Source organism: Mixophyes fleayi, chromosome 2 (genome assembly GCF_038048845.1).
Source record: "Mixophyes fleayi isolate aMixFle1 chromosome 2, aMixFle1.hap1, whole genome shotgun sequence".
Lineage (NCBI taxonomy): Eukaryota > Metazoa > Chordata > Amphibia > Anura > Limnodynastidae > Mixophyes > Mixophyes fleayi.
In genome coordinates, this window is record NC_134403.1 from 369145270 (window position 1) to 369159977 (window position 14708).

The window sequence follows — 14708 nt, forward strand, 5'->3', positions numbered from 1 at the left end:
TGCGTTCCAACAACAGGAAGTTCGGCATTTGGAACGCAAACTTGCGTTCCAAATGCTGAACTTCCTGTTGTTGGAACGCATATGCGTTCCACTGCCGGGTAAGTGAAATCTCTCTCTCTCGCTCTCTCTCTCTTTCTCTCTCTCTCTTTCTCTCTCTCTCTCTCTCTCTCTCTCTCTCTCTCTCTTTTTTTTAATTTACAGTGCAATTACATAATGAACAAACAATACAGCCACCATGTTCATACATTTATATCCTTACCCCTTATATACCCCTTTATTTAGGTTAGGTTGTACCCAATGATTTTATAATCATTTATGAATGTTCCTTGTCATCTAGCTAAAAATGATTTCATAGATTGAACCTATCATTTTTATTTAGGTTTTTAAATTAGCGCTCTTTTCCACCCTAGGCTTATACTCGAGTCAATAAGTTTTCCCAGTTTTATGTAGTAAAATTAGGTGCCTCGGCTTATATTCGGGTCGACTTATACTCGAGTATATACGGTATATATATCTATCTTCTCGATCTCATATCTATCTATCTATCTATCGTCTATCTATCTATCTATCGTCTATCGATCTCATATCTATATATCTCACTGCCCCCCCCGTGTTTTGGTTTTGGTTTTGGATCTGGATTAACTTTGTTTTTTGGTTTTTGGTTTTGGAAAAACCACCCTCGGGTGTTTTGGTTTAGGTTTTTTTCTAAAATCACATAATTTAACTCTTTTTTTATCCCTACATTATTCTTAACATCAATAACATTAATTTCCAATAATTTACAGTCAATTTTTGTCTAGTGACAAGAACACTGCTACCCCTCCTCTTTCTATATGAGCACTGAGCAATGTCACTAGAGAATGGAGAGTGACAAGAACACTGCTACCCCTGTTTCTGTGTGAGCAATGGCGCTGGATCGCCTGGGGAGGAAGGTACTTATGGAATCCAAAACCCACGAGATCCGACAACGCAACAATGACATTTTGCCTCGATTCAGATCCGAGGGCGCTCGAAAGTAACGAGCCGGCTTGCGAGCCTATTCGGATCTCCTAAATTCGGGTGGGCTCGGTTTTCAGAAAACCGAGCTTGAGCATCTCTACTAGGCACCACCACCACCCACTAGGCCCCACCAACCCCCACTAGGCACCACCACCACCCACTAGGCACCACCACCACCCACTAGACACCATCACCGTCTACTAGGCAAGCAGGAGGTTACCCAAAATTTTTTAGCTGCACTAGGTTATTAGATCTTGTTACAGGACCGTTTTGTTTAGTATGTATTACTTGGCTGCATTTGGTTCTGTGATATAAAACCTGTCCTCCATGAGACGCTACGCCGCGAAGGTAATTGAGACGTAATTCCCTGTAAATTACACCCCCCTGTTAAGGTCAGGTTTATGGAGCTCACACGCTCATTACCAGGAGTGGTTTTCTCTGGGAAACACGCATACTTATAACAAGAATATTTAAAGGGAAATAAATTCAATCATTGCAGATTTAGGAATGTGAAATACCTTTTGCCTGTGTGCTCCATGAGTGCACTGAATAATAGATGGGCTAGCAACTAGTCACGCTGTAAAACCAGGGGGAGATGCCAGCTGGGTGACTAATGGTGGCTTTTATTGTCCACGATGGTCATGGCCAATATAAATTTAGAAAAGAAACCATTTCTTAAGCCATTTAATATCACCCTTTGTAATGTCATCTTGGGCTGGCAAAAGTCAAAGACTGGCAGTGTGTAGTGTATGTTGGCACACGGTGGATCAGATTCAAAATGATTTTGTTTAATATTGAAAACATGACTTTATGTACAGTAATATTTAAAGTGGCCACATTTACACAGAGGAATCTCATACTAGAAACTTGTAATTCCGCTATAATATAAGGTGGAATATTCAGACTATCCCTTCACTGTTTTCAGCTGCACACAAAGTGCTCCATGCTTCAATGATGTCACAAGTTCCTAGTTAATTGATAGGCTGTTATCTTATATATTCTGGTCTACAGAAATATACATTGATTGGGCCTGAGTCATCAAGACACGCATACTGAGCGTTGCTTGCGTTTGTTTTAAAACGCTCGTAAATCGGCTCTGTGTACACCTTAACTCAACAGGGAGTGGATCTTAAGATATCATCATCAGTTATTTCTATAGCGCTGCTAATTCCGTAGTGTTGTACAGAGAACTCATTCACATCAGTCCCTGCCCCATTAGAGCTTACAGTCTAAATTTCCTAACTTACAGACAGAGAGAGAGAGAGAGACACTAGGGTCAATTTTGTTAGCAGCCAATTAACCTACCAGTATGTTTTTGGAGCGTGGGAGGAAACCGGAGCACCCGGAAGAAACCCACGCAAACACAGGAAGAACATACAAACTCCACACAGATCATGGTCGGGAATTGAACTCATGACCCTAGTGCTGCGAGGCAGAAGTGCTAACCACTGAGCCACTGTACATACAAGAGGAGATGAAGACGGTGTAGATGTGCCCTGCTATACTACACAAGACGCTGAAGGTATCGTCCAATACCTATGTGGAATATTAATTCGCAAAACAACACACAGAAAAAAAATTATTGAATTAATGTCACCTGTTAATAATATAGGCGTTAATGACAAAACAGTTTAAAAAAATAAAAACACTGCTGATATTTTTTTCCCCATGATATACATTTATTAGGATGATCTTAATTTCTACTGAACATAAAATAATGTTCAGTTTACAAACACATGTTATAGCATGCATACAAGACTGTCATCACTAGTATTTAGGACTCAGACTAGCCCTGTACCTGGAACAAAAGATACGGCAGAAAAACGGGCATCTTTAAGATACCCAAAGCTTGATTCAGATGTGGCTGCTTGTGCTCGTGTTTGGCATACGCTTACTGTACATTGACTACAGCAAACGGCCCTTCCCCACCCTGTAAAATAAAAAATACATTTTCAAAATAAAGTTTAATTAAATAATAATATCCACAACATTCATCTTTTACCATTTTATAAAACAAAAAAAATCTTTCTTGATGCAGACCTATGAAAATTCTTCTTAATCGACAGGGAATAAAACCCAAAGCACTTTTGTTCAGAACCTTTCAATTGACTGTGAGGGTCAATAACTGCTCAGCCAATCACAAGTATTTTCCCACCCTGGCTGCACAATCTACAAAATACAGGCAGCTTTATATGAAATTATACTATTTATTATCCTTTCTTTTAACATAAATTGCAAGAACTTTTTTTCAGGCAAATCAGTCCCTGACCTTAACGAAGCTTGCTAAAATTTCCCAACCACGGACACGGACCATACCAGGGCCAGTAAGAAGCGACGTGTATCGTTGTCACTCATTGAACCTTCTCACTAGATATCGCATTGCAGTTTACAGAACGACAGATTTGTGGTAAACAGCGGAAAAAAGGCAATTTGTGCCTGGCCATGATCAATGGAATCAGATAGTTGCTCTGGAAGCCCAGAAAAGTTGTACCACACTCCAGCTGTTGAAGATGGACCATGTCCTATCCTTGTGGTTATCGGGATATGTTAGCTGCTTAACAGGTGCTGTGGAAGCTAACCTGATTGACAACAATATTGACTGTTTTTGTTAATATTGTATCAATTATCCTTCTCTCGTTCTCCCCTCTCTCCCCCAGCCCCGCCTTTCTCTCCCTTACTTTAATGGCTCCCTCTTGTGCCTGTTTGTCCACCCTCCCTTTGGATGTGAGCTCTTATGAGCAGGGCCCCTCTCCCCTCCTGTCTCCATACCTGTTCTTCTGCTCCATCTTCGCCCATATGTCTGCCCGGAGTTCTGAAGTATTGGTACTTTGTGTTTATTGCTCTGTACTATGTCACCCTGTATGGTCTTCTGTTTGTATTATGTACGGCGCTGCGGAAACCTTGTGGCGCCTAACAAATAAATGATAATAATAATAATAATAATAATTATGTCATGAGATATTTTATTTTGTGTGTCCATTTCTGTTCTCTTAAGAATTGAGCTGGAAGGGGTCAAATGTTGACATGGTCTGAACAGATGAATTCTTAGGGCTAGATTTACTAAGCTGCGGGTTTGAAAAAGTGGGGATGTTGCCTATAGCAACCAATCAGATTCTAGCTTTCATTTATTTAGTGCTTTCTACAAAATGAGAGCTAGAAGCTGATTGGTTGCTATAGGCAACATCCCCACTTTTTCAAACCCGCAGCTTAGTAAATCTAGCCCTTAGTGACAGAAGTACAAAATTATTTACCTTTAGGTTAAAAGGACAGTGAGAAAGTCCAAGCTAAATAAAGGGAAGTGAGATTTATGATGTCAATAGTTATATCAATGTTAGTTTATGTTGTTTTTTTTATCTTGAGGTAGTCAGTGTTTATTAGAAACTTCTTCACCATTTTAGGAAACTGTAAATAAGAGTATAGATTATTCCATTATGTAACAGATGCTGTTAAAATGTATAAAAGCTTGTACTTGTATACATCAGAATAGTTTTGAAAATACTTTTTGCCATATCACAGGTATTCTACACTTTGCTGTACCTGCTCTGTAGATTGTTGGGTAAATGATGAATGTTCCTGTAGCCCCAACTGCCAATCACCACTTCCCAAGATCTGTTCAATATACCGAGCAGTGCCATTTATTAGGGTACCCAAGTTATTTCCATTTGTTGTCTATAAATAGGACCCAGTGCTTTAGAAAAATTGAAACCAGACTCTGATCTCCTTCTCGAACCTATGTTTATGTTATAAAAGTACATTGGGGTAATTTGTTTTTCTGTGCTTTTTATTTTATTTAATTATTTACATTTTGCTTTAACCTGGGCTTAATAAACACGCAGCTCTTTACAACTTCTACAGTGCCCTGTTAGCTAATTCCTGTGATACAGTGGTGAGTCAATGTTTTGCAGCCTAGTAAGTGGACACCTAAGTCAGAAGTCAGTTAGCACTACCAGCGTATGCCATACTTGCCAACTTTTCCTGGTTGGCTTCAGGGAGATCCCGGCAAAGGTGGGCGTGTGGGGGTGGGGCTTGACTAATTGCATTATTTTGGACCTGCCCCCTAAACGATTGTCACAATTTTTGCCAATTACAGCAGATGGCGGGGCTAAAATGACATGATGTTTACGTCATTAAGCCCCGCCCCCACCACTTATCTATTGTGGGGGCAAGAACCGAGAGGTTGCTCTGCTCTCCTGGGAGACCGGGAGGTCTCCCAGAAATGTGGGAATCTCATTTCACCCGGAGGCGTGGTGAAGGGCAAGTGCGTAGTGGGGTGGGTGCCATGAATTGCATCATGGATGCCCCAATGGATGGATGCAGGGCCAAAACGATGCCATGGAGCCCCCCATCTGGCCCACTTCACCAGAAAGTGGGTGGGATGTGGGAGAATTGTCTGCTCTCTGTTATGATTCCTAGCGATTTCAGGAAGCTGCAACAGAAGTATAATAAACCAAATGTCTTTATTCAGGCAAAATACATAAACAAGGATTCAGTTCGTGGGATATGCAGATTTCCAGGTTGCAGTATAAACAGGTATAAATCCACAGATATGAACAGGTGTGATAAATGGCAGAAAAGTCCACAGAGCAACAGGTTCCAAGTAATGACAGATACATTTTTATAGCAGGGACAAGTATAATGAGTTACCCTAGTCCAGGAGGCACGAGGCTGTCCAGGGAAGCAGACAAACTGAGTCCAGTGACCAAACAGGGATCAGGGCAACAAGAATTCTAGCGAATCCAACAGCCAGGCAGAGGTCCGGGTCACAAGCAAATAGGAATAGTCCAGTAATCAAGCAGAGGTCAGGGCAACAGGCAAACAAGCAGGGTCCGAGAAGCAGACAGATAGTCACAACAGGAGATCAAACAGCAACAAGCAGAACAGGAACAGGGATAAACAGGAGACCAGCAGCAGCCAGGTAAAAACGATGAACTGCACTGAGCACAGGTTGAGGAAGATATTTGAAGCTGTGAGACAGTTGCAGTTCTAATTATGGTGTAAAGTTCAGGAGCAGAACAGCAGCACCTCTGTTGGATTAAAGGTACTGCTGCCACATAAAAAATATAGGCAGAGTCGTAACACTCTCCTGCAAGTCCAGGAAACCTACTCAGAATTCAGGACATTCTGGGAGAGACGGCAAGAATGCTTCATGGACATTATCCCCAGAACTCCAATACAACAGTGGTCTCCGCAAACACATTAGCAGCAAAAGGTGTGCACTATTTACATAGAGTTATATATATGTCTACTGACAGGCGCTGTGGCAAAGCCAAACTGCATTAACCACAAACAGTCAGTAAAGTCTTTGTCCCATCCGGGCATGGGCTGAATGGGGCCACAGAATGCGCAGGGCAGGCGAACACTTTGGACAACAAGATTTTGCTAGCAAGAGTCAACAAACTATTTTTATGCGGTTGTCGTTAGATAGTTGTCATATTGTATAAACTGTTTAAGTTCAGTGACCACTTAAACCTTGGTAAAATATAAACAAATACGGGAATGTTATATATAATTCACAAGAGATATAAGATTATTATAATTGTTTAGCTATAGAAAATAATTCAGACTTTCAATCACTTTAAGTAAGAAGAAAGAAAGTGATTGTTGCATTAAGATAATGCTATTTTTATCCATACTGGAGACACAGGAACGGAAAGTGCATCTGACTTATAATGGGAGTGAAACTTTTAAAAGCTTTAAATTGGTGGTACTTTCTGAGTTTTGAATGACATTGTTTTGCACTAGTACAGATATTAGTCTGAGAAATGTAGTTCGGTATAAAAACAAGAATCCAATTTTTAAAAGTTTTATGCATTGTCAGATTTGACAAAGCTGTTATTTCTCTATGCAAAAATGTTCACAGCATTACAGATGAGCAAATAAACAAAAAAACTGTCCGCTAAAATATTCAATTGGCTTTTGACTATGGAGTTGTGCTTATTTTACTGCTGGACTTTGGTGTTAGCAGTCCTACGCCTACTGGATTTGCAAATACAGGGCCTCACCTAGAGTTGGGCGCACTTCCTAGTTCTAAGTGATGTGATGCTGACACACAACAATGGTGCTTTTATTGTTCACATCACCAAAAGGACAAAACACTATTGACAGGATGACACAAGGTGACCCTAACTCTTACTAGACAGTCCTTTTGCCTAGTCACCGGCCAACTAACTGGCATCAGTCACCCTGCACAATAGCACAATACATGGTAGACCTGGCAAATTTTAGCCTGGGGGTAAGACTTGACTCAGCAGCCTATTAGGAACATTTTAAAGGAAAAAAATACAGGAGGCCCAGTGACCCAGCCCAAGGTAGCCAATTATGGAACCAGCCAGGGGGCAGCTGCCCCCCTGACCCCAAGTAGAGTAATGGTGTTTTATAAACCTTACGTAGTATGTAGGGTTTGAGGAAGACTCAGAAGCGCCTGTTAAGAGGCATATCTATTGCTTCTGCTTCCCCTGGCGCAAGATACATGCAGATGATGATGATTATATTTGGTAATGACAATGGGGCTTTGACAGAGCAGACAGGCCCTCTCCTCAGCATTAGGTGCAATCGCATCTGCACCCCATGTTATTATGCTAGTTACTCCTTTGGCGGGAGTTATGTTATGTCTTCTGCACTATCAGAGTCTGTGTCCCCTGTCACTCCATTTTCTTTTCTGTAGTGTTGTCATCCTACGCTGAGCTTATAAATTGTTATTCTCACCACATGTCCTGCATGTCTGACCATACGCTGGATTTCTCTTTGTCTTGTTTTATGCTTTTTACCACAATATTTACACTGAACTAAATAACCAGGGAGTGTTTCATCCGTCATCCTTTGCCAGTTGCTGTGTATAAAATGTCATCAGATAGGCCTTCAATCACTTCCAGGCTGTCTTTTGTCAGCTCAGAAGCTCTGTATATTTGAAGACATCTCTATAGACCCAGGAGTTCTTCCCTAAGTAATATCTATGTCAGGTGAGAGGCTCTGAGTCCGCTCACTATTCTGTCTGTGATAAGAGAACCTCTAATGTTTCCCGAATCACAGGTTGCTGCCAGCCGCTTCAGTTCTGTTACATGTGTCAATATTTTTACCTCGATTTTTCATTCCTTGAAAAAAAAAACTTCTATCTTTCCACAGTTTTATTTTTTTTATCAGATTTTTTATCAAATGCCAGGATGATGTCTGTCATAGAGACTGAGATCAGGGTAAGAGTCTGAGAAGCGGTTACTGTGCATAAAGTCTGTGATATTTCTCTGCCGTTTACTCCAATCACATAATGCAAAAGTTCTATTTGGTGGTTATCATCACTCTGAGATATACATACAGGGGGAGCTCCTCTTTCTTGCATTAACATGCTTTATGCCTGGTTGTAGAGGTTATAAGACCACTCTCTATAATGTATTATTGTTAATTCTGATTGAATATTTACAATCAATTTGTTTTTTTTCACAGGCAGCAGATTCTGTGTACGGATGGCCCAAGCATCACTTTCATAAATCTTCTATTGTAAATTAAGAGCCTAATTCTTGTTGGCCAGTGTTCAACATATTATTCAGTCTCCAGTAGCCAAGTGTGCCTTCTAGAGCCTAATCACAGATATTTAGTGTTCAACTCAGAGGCTATTGGTTGAAGGACACTGTTTTTTCCTTCTGTCGTTGAGGTAGTTGATTACACAAGACATTAAAGAAAGGGAGAGGTCAGAGGAGGAAAGATAGATTTGAGTGTTGTCAATGTAGAGGTACCACCGGGTGCTGAATTAGTGAATTCATAAAGAGCAAAAGTTTACAGTGAGAAAGTAAGCAAGTACAGAGCCTTGTACTTGGAGGATATGCCAGAGATAGAGATGCTGAGTAGCAGTTGGATAGATAGGAAATAAATGAGGAAAGAACTGCGTCATTCATGAAGGCCAATGGAGGGAATAGAAGAAGAGGGTGACCAACATTGTTGAAAGCAGCAGTAAGTAAATCAATTATAACGTTTGTGAGGGTAGTCCCAGTGGATTGTTGGGGGGTGGAAGTCAAATTGCCAAGAATCAAGAATAAAGTGAGAGGAAAATAAGGGAGATAGGTGGTTAAACACGGGTTGTTCAAGTCGTTTGCAGGAAAAGGATAGGAGAGAATATTTGCAGTGGTTGAAGTCAGAGTGAAGAGATGGTTTCTTTAGGATTAGTGAGATTAGGATTACAGGATTACAATATATATTGTAAAATTTGTTTTGTTGCTACCAATAAACATTGTCCAATGCGATTATTGTGGTTCCAACGCACAAAGAGATTTAATAGCTAAAGATAGCAGGATAACAGCAAACGATGATGATCCATGAACACTAAAATACATAAAATATGATAAAAAACAGGAAATTATACACCGAATACATTACGCAAGCACTTTCCCTGGGTCCAGGTTCAGATACAGTCATGTAGTCTGTAGTCAGGAAGAGAGAGATCTAACACTGGCCCAGGGCTTGCTTATATGCAGTTTGTATTAACATAAACAGTGATGATATCACGAATATACACAGATAACACTAAGAGAGGTTTTCATTGTCTCCAAGGGTGAGGGCAACTTACTCCAACTGTTGCCTACGTGTCTTCCCGTCAAATAACCAGTGTAAACTGTCCAATTGACAAAGTACTTTTGAGTATTAATGTCATATTGCTCATAACTTGAGACTGCTAGATGCGTTCGCTACTCTGTCAAAATCGGGTTAACGCTGATGAAATAAGGTTTAATATGCATCCAAACTCTTTACTTTTTAGATGACCTGAACCATAAATACCTTTACTATAATTTTATTTATGTAAAAATAACCTCTTATACATTTTACAAATAAATAAATTTGAATTAGAACCTTAATAAATGTCTACTATTTACAAGTGTAAGTGCGAATGTAAATGTGTGTTATTAATCCGTGCGATTGTGTCGTTACACGTGATGCACTAATCGCAATCGCACGGTAAAACAATATTAATCAATTTAGTTTACTTCATCCAATTATTTATCTTTCACAGGCCACCCTTTGATAGTGCACAAAACTAGCACCTTAAAATTTTATTGCAGGATCTCAGTAGTACGTTACATTTTTTTTCCCTGTGATATCATCACACTGTTGTTGGATATCAGTTAGGTTACCATAAAAGAGAGTCACAATTCTAGAAAGCATTTTTTCTACGTAACATATACCTTTGGAGCTTGGAGTTAACATTTTCTATGCCCTTTACCCACATATACAATACATTATCTGGAAGGATACAAGGTACAATAAAATATGTTACATCCATACATAATATTCTTGTAAAGTTCCTCATGTCTTTGTCACGGTCGTCTGAATTTCTTGATCCCATTCGGGACCCTTGGGACTAGCTGGAGCAGGAGTGAAACAGAACTTAGCAGCTTGGATGAACTTCTTGCTCATATTTCTTGCTGATTGTAGAATATAGTAGGGGAATTAGCAGTCTGGAATGTAGACAGGAACAGTGCACTAGTAATGGAGACAGGAACACTGCACTTGTAATGCAGTCAGGATTACTGCACTTGTAATGCAGTCAGGATTACTGCACTTGTAATGCAGTCAGGAACACTGCACTTAGGAATGCAGACAGGAACACTGGAGCCAAGAACTATCCTCTGGAGAGAAGTGTGTTGTTCTGGCAATGAACAGATCACAGCAGCAGGTTTAAATAGGGTGTCCCAAACAACTATTGGCTGATCAGTTCATGTGATCACAGCTGCAGAATCTGGTTGGTCTGGAATGATCACCTGACTGCATCCAAGATGGCCGCGCCCATGCAGCAGAACAAACAGTATGTGTTTGTTTACAAATGGAGGTGTGGAGAATGGCAATGCTGCAGACGGCCAGAAGGGACCCAGGTAGCCGTGATATGACAGCGGCGGATGAGGTAAGTGCGGCTAAGATCCCGATTTGTGACAGTACCCCCTCCCTTAAGAGTGGCCACTGGACACTTAGATTGGGGTTTAGTTGGAAACTTGCGGTGAAATTTTCTGATGAGAGATGGAGCATGGACATCAGAAGCTTTGATCCAGGCTCTCTCTTCTGGACCATAGCCCTTCCAGTCGACTAGATATTGTAAGGTCTTATGTCGAAACCGAGAGTCCAAGATCTCTTTAATTTCATATTCATCACCATGTTCAGTCTGCACTTCAGGAGAAACCAGTTTGGGTGTATAAAACCGATTTAGCACCAATGGTTTTAAGAGAGAAATATGGAAGGAGTTGGGTACCTTGAGGTAAGATGGTAAATGTAATTTGTAGGACACTGGATTGATGACCCGGGAGATGTTAAACGGTCCAATAAAGCGGGGAGCGAATTTCATAGATGGAACTCTGAGGCATAGATTGCGAGTTGACAGCCAAACTCTGTCTCCCGGTTTCAAGCTTGGAATGGCTCGTCGCTTTTTGTCGGCTTGAATTTTGTAGCGTTGGGACGCTTTAAGTAGAGATTCCCGTACTTGGCGCCAGTGGCCTGCAAAATTCTTTAGGAAAACTTCAGAGGCAGGTACTGAGGCTGCAGGAAGTGGAGTAAACAAGGGTACCCTGGGGTGTAGGCCATAGACCGTATGAAATGGAGTGGAAGCAGAAGATTCGTGATAATGATTATTATGAGCAAATTCTGCCCAAGGAAGCAGATCTACCCAGTCGTCTTGTGAAGAAGATATGTACAAACGGAGAAATGTTTCTAGGTCCTGATTGACTCTTTCCGTTTGCCCGTTGGACTGTGGATGATAGGCCGAAGAGAAGTTTAGTTTGATCTGTAGTGCTTGGCATAAGGATCTCCAGAATTTCGCCACAAACTGAACTCCTCTATCTGAGACGATTTCTTCAGGACACCCATGCAAACGGAAGATCTCCTTTATAAATTGCTGAGCTAGTATAGGTGCTGATGGGAGGCCACGGAGAGGAACAAAATGCGCCATTTTAGAGAATCGGTCAACGATGACCCAGATGGTATTGAAATTATTAGAATTTGGCAAATCAGAAACAAAGTCCATAGAAATATGGGTCCAGGGTTTGGTGGGAATAGGCAGAGGCAAAAGTTGACCAGCTGAAGATTGTCTTGAACTTTTATGTTGGGCACAGCTGCCACATGCGGAAACAAATTGCTGAACATCCTGATGAAGAGTAGGCCACCAGTAGCTTCTCGATATGAAAGATTGAGTTTTGCGGATGCCCGCATGACCGGCAAATCTAGAACAATGTGCCCATTGGAGCAATTTTTTACGCAGATTCTCAGAAACAAAAGTTTTTCCCTGGGGAGGTGTATTGTCGGGTCTACTGACTGCGATGCTGAGTGGGCTGATAATAGGCCGTGGATCCACAGTGATGGAATCTTCCTCTTTCACCATAGAACGTGACAGAGCATCGGCCTTGCGATTTTTGGAACCGGGACGGAAGGTGACATGGATATCAAATCGAGAAAAGAATAGTGCCCATCGGGCCTGTCGTGGATTCATGCACTGTGCAGTTTTAAGGTAGAGCAGATTCTTGTGATCCGTGTATATTGTGACAGGATAACGAGCTCCCTCAAGTAAATGCCTCCACTCTTCAAGCGCCAATTTGATGGCAAGCAGTTCTTTGTCCCCTATGGCATAATTTCGTTCAGCTGGTAAAAATTTCCTGGAGAAGAACCCACAGGGATGCCATTGCTCATCAGCTGGTTTTTGGGAGAGAACTGCCCCTACTCCGACAGATGAGGCATCAACTTCCAAGTAGAATGGACAGGTTAAATCTGGTTGCCTGAGTATGGGAGCAGAAATAAATGCTTGTTTCAGAAGTTGAAAAGCTGTTTGGGCTTCTTCAGACCACTTGGCAGGATTAGCCCCTTTTCTGGTGAGAGCGGTGAGTGGTGCTACTACAGTAGAGTAGCCACGAATAAATTTTCGATAATAGTTTGCGAATCCCAGAAATCGCTGTACTGCCTTTAGTGTAGATGGTTGAGGCCAGTTAAGAATAGCTTGCACCTTCTCTGGGTCCATACGGAGACCAGTACCTGAGATGATATACCCCAAGAATGGGATGGATTCAACTTCGAAGGTGCATTTTTCAAGCTTGCAATACAGTTTATTCCTTCTGAGACGGCTGAGGACCTCTTTAACATGTCTGCGATGGGACTGGAGATCAGAGGAGAAAACGAGGATATCGTCCAAATATACCACAATAGTATGGTACAGTAAGTCCCGAAAGATTTCATTTATGAAATTCTGAAAAACTGCTGGGGCATTGCTCAGACCGAATGGCATGACTAGATATTCGTAGTGCCCATCCCTGGTGTTAAAGGCGGTTTTCCATTCGTCGCCACGCCTAATGCGAATCAAATTGTAGGCCCCGCGGAGATCCAACTTTGTGAATATTTGGGCACCTTTGACTCTGTCAAATAACTCTGTGATTAGGGGCAGAGGATACCGGTTCTTGATGGTAATGTCATTGAGACCTCTGTAATCGATGCAGGGACGTAATCCACCATCCTTTTTCTTTACAAAAAAGAACCCGGCTCCTGCTGGTGAAGAGGATGGTCGAATGAAACCCCTTTTCAAGTTCTCTTTTATATATTCAGACATAGAGTTTGTCTCAGGGATAGAAAGAGGGTAGACTCTGCCACGTGGTGCGGTTTTACCTGGAACTAGATCAATGGGACAGTCCCAATCCCGATGAGGTGGTAGAGTTTCAGCAGCTTGCTTACTGAAAACGTCTGTGAACTCTTGGTAGGCAGAAGGAACTGTCAAAACTTCTTTATCAGAGGTGGAGCAATGTGGAAGAACACGTTGTAAACAGGACTCGAAACAAGTTGGAGCCCACGCCAAGATTTGTGGAGTCGACCAGTCGATATGGGGGTTATGCAATTGAAGCCATGGAAACCCGAGAACCACAGGACTAGTGGCTTCTGGGATGACCAAAAAGGTAAGGGATTCAGAATGCAGAACTCCTATTTGGAGAGTCACTGGAGAAGTCTGATGCGTAATGGTACCCCCTGGAATACGGCTACCATCAACCGCAGAGAGAAAGATGGTCACTGGAATTTTCACTAGTGGAATGGCTAGTTCAGCAGCTAATTTGGCAGACATGAAATTCCCAGCTGCTCCAGAATCCACCAGGGCTGAAATGTATTGGGAGTCTTGAGCGTGTTTCAGGGTGACTGGGATAATACAGTCCTTGCCTTGTGGGGAGCGAAGGGCCACTCCTAGGCTCACCTCCTCATAGTCAGCTAGGAGGGTATGTTTACCCGGTTTGCGAGGACAATAATGTAGCAGATGTTCGGAACTGGCACAGTATAAGCAAAGTTTCTCTCTAACTCGCCGTTGTCGCTCGGTGGGTGAAAGACGTGCTTTGCCTAGTTGCATGGGTCCTTCAGGGAAAGGAGACAATGCGCAGACCCGTTGAATGGGGAGGAACTTGGGGTGTTTCAGCCTCCTCTTTTCTAGAGCTCTCTCTCTGAACCGAATATATACCCGATTGCAGATGGTAATCAATTGGTCTAGCGTTGTAGGTAAATCCCGAGATGCTAATACATCTTTAATGTGGTCAGACAGGCCCTGCCAGAAGACCGCAACAAGAGCATCGTTATTCCACGACAGCTCAGAGGAAAGTGTTTGAAATTGAACGGCATACTGGCCCACAGTCTGCTGTCCTTGCCGAAGCCGCAGAATATCTAAAGCGGCTGACGCTGTTCTTCCAGGCTCGTCGAATATTCTGCGGAAGGTAGACAGGAAG